Raw genomic sequence first — 3,482 nt, 5'->3', positions numbered from 1 at the left:
ACCCCTTTGTATTTTTGGCGAAAATTTTCGCGATTTTGAAAAGTGCTGGAATCAATTCTCTCAGGCGATATTCCGACGTAATTTTGCGAGAGAAATCCATCGGGCGCAGTCCCAATACGCTGCGATCAACGCATCAAAAGTTACAGCCAAAAAACGAGAACCTGTGTTTTCGACATTTTTCAGCAGGTGCTTTTTCCTCCGTCATTTCTCTGCTGTTGATCCCACGCTCTTTTCGCTGCGTTTTCTGAGTTCCTGGGGGTCTAATTAGTCAGGAAAGAGTCATTTGAATCGAATCGGAGACTAAAAGTTTTTCGCCCAAAAAATCAGCAAGGCTTACCCCTTTGTATTTTCGGCGAAAATTTTCGCGATTTTGTAAAGTGCTGGAATAAATTCTTTCTGGCACTATTCCGACGTAATTTTGCGAGAGAAATCGATTGGGCGCAGTCCCAATACGCTGCGATCAACGCATCGAAAGTTACGGCCAAAAAACGGAAACCTGAATTTTCGACCTTTTTCAGCAGGTGCTTTTCCTTCGTCATTTCTCTGCTGTTGATCCCACGCTCTTTTCGCTGCGTTTTCTGAGTTCCTGGGGGTCCAATTGGTCAGAGAATGGTCATACAAATCGAATCGGAGACTAAAAGTTTTTCGCCCAAAAAATCAGCAAGGCTAACCCCTTTGTATTTTTGGCGAAAATTTTCGCGATTTTGAAAAGTGCTGGAATCAATTCTCTCAGGCGATATTCCGACGTAATTTTGCGAGAGAAATCCATCGGGCGCAGTCCCAATACGCTGCGATCAACGCATCAAAAGTTACAGCCAAAAAACGAGAACCTGTGTTTTCGACATTTTTCAGCAGGTGCTTTTTCCTCCGTCATTTCTCTGCTGTTGATCCCACGCTCTTTTCGCTGCGTTTTCTGAGTTCCTGGGGGTCTAATTAGTCAGGAAAGAGTCATTTGAATCGAATCGGAGACTAAAAGTTTTTCGCCCAAAAAATCAGCAAGGCTTACCCCTTTGTATTTTCGGCGAAAATTTTCGCGATTTTGTAAAGTGCTGGAATAAATTCTTTCTGGCACTATTCCGACGTAATTTTGCGAGAGAAATCGATTGGGCGCAGTCCCAATACGCTGCGATCAACGCATCGAAAGTTACGGCCAAAAAACGGAAACCTGAATTTTCGACCTTTTTCAGCAGGTGCTTTTCCTTCGTCATTTCTCTGCTGTTGATCCCACGCTCTTTTCGCTGCGTTTTCTGAGTTCCTGGGGGTCCAATTGGTCAGAGAATGGTCATACAAATCGAATCGGAGACTAAAAGTTTTTCGCCCAAAAAATCAGCAAGGCTAACCCCTTTGCATTTTTGGCGAAAATTTTCGCGATTTTGTAAAGTGCTGGAATAAATTCTTTCTGGCACTATTCCGACGTAATTTTGCGAGAGAAACCGATTGGGCGCAGTCCCAATACGCTGCGATCAACGCATCGAAAGTTACGGCCAAAAAACGGAAACCTGAATTTTCGACCTTTTTCAGCAGGTGCTTTTCCTTCGTCATTTCTCTGCTGTTGATCCCACGCTCTTTTCGCTGCGTTTTCTGAGTTCCTGGGGGTCCAATTGGTCAGAAAAGGGTCATACAAATCGAATCGGAGACTAAAAGTTTTTCGCCCAAAAAATCAGCAAGGCTTACCCCTTTGTATTTTTGGCGAAAATTTTCGCGATTTTGAAAAGTGCTGGAATCAATTCTCTCAGGCACTACTCCGACGTAATTTTGCGAGAGAAATCGATTGGGCGCAGTCCCAATACGCTGCGATCAACGCATCGAAAGTTACGGCCAAAAAACGGAAACCTGAATTTTCGACCTTTTTCAGCAGGTGCTTTTCCTCCGTCATTTCTCTGCTGTTGATCCCACGCTCTTTTCGCTGCGTTTTCTGAGTTCCTGGGGGTCCAATTAGTCAGGAAAGAGTCATTTGAATCGAATCCAAGACCTAAAATTTTCGGCTCCAAAAATGAAAAAAAAGCAAGGCTAACCCCTTTGCATTTTTGGCGAAAATTTTGGCGATTTTGAAAAGTGCTGGAATAAATTCTTTCTGGCACTATTCCGACGTAATTTTGCGAGAGAAATCGATTGGGCGCAGTCCCAATACGCTGCGATCAACGCATCGAAAGTTACGGCCAAAAAACGGAAACCTGAATTTTCGACCTTTTTCAGCAGGTGCTTTTCCTTCGTCATTTCTCTGCTGTTGATCCCACGCTCTTTTCGCTGCGTTTTCCGAGTTCCTGGGGGTCCAATTAGTCAGGAAAGAGTCATTTGAATCGAATCTATGACCTAAAATTTTCGGCTCCAAAAATGAAAAAAAAGCAAGGCTAACCCCTTTGCATTTTTGGCGAAAATTTTGGCGATTTCGAAAAGTGCTGGAATAAATTCTTTCTGGCACTATTCCGACGTAATTTTGCGAGAGAAATCGATTGGGCGCAGTCCCAATACGCTGCGATCAACGCATCAAAAGTTACAGCCAAAAAACCAGAACCTGTGTTTTCGACATTTTTCAGCACGTAATTTTCTTCACTCGTGATCCTACCCCTACTTCTACTACTCCTGATCCCACTCCCACTCTTCCTTCTACTCCTGATTCTACTCCTGATCCTACTCCAGTAAGGGGAGAAATCCCTTAGGGAGCGTGAAAAATAGGTATTTTTCGATAATTTTAATAAAGGGGAAAAAATCATCTAATAATTTTCAAATTTCAACATAATTTTATTGAAGCATCATAAGTGAGAAACAATTATTTTTGTTGCGATCATACACAAATTGGCGGCGTTATCAAGGGTCATGGGACGCCTGTTTTCCGTGACATCGAAAAGTGCTACCGTGGTCACTCTTTTGCTGTTGATCTGAAAAAGATTTAACAAGTGTTATTCGTTTATTGACATATTAAGGGGAAGGATGTACCTAAAAAATTATGACAAAGTGCAAAATTGAAAATTAGGGAGCCCTTACATTCTAAGGGTCGAATTTTCGACCTTTTTTCGACATACTTGACCCCTAAAAAGGTATTTATTCACGCGCTACCTCTCGAACTTTAGGCACATCCTTCCGATAATATTACTGAGTGTGATCTCCTAAAACTTTATCGAAATCGGTCGATAACTTTTGGAGCTACAACACGAGTAGTTTTTGAAAATATAGGTTTGAGGTAATCGCGTTTAAAGTTTCAACATGTGAAAACTAGTGATTGTAGTGACTTACCGATCAATCAGCGATGCCAGGCGCGTACAGCAGACCTTCTTCTTCCTCGAAAAGCACATTTTCGGGCTATATTGCCTCGCGTTCCTTTCGGATAGTTTGGCATTTTGCATGGACCACCCTCGCTCGCACTCTCAGTGAGAAAGAAAAGGACACGGCTATACTGCGAACAGCGCATGCGCAAGCATGTAGCTGTTCCGTTCTACGGACTTGGACTTTTTCGTGCAGTATGTATAATGAGCCTACTTTTG

This window comes from Neodiprion fabricii, chromosome 2 (assembly GCF_021155785.1).
Source record: "Neodiprion fabricii isolate iyNeoFabr1 chromosome 2, iyNeoFabr1.1, whole genome shotgun sequence".
NCBI lineage: Eukaryota > Metazoa > Arthropoda > Insecta > Hymenoptera > Diprionidae > Neodiprion > Neodiprion fabricii.
Note: the sequence above shows the minus strand (reverse complement) of the source record.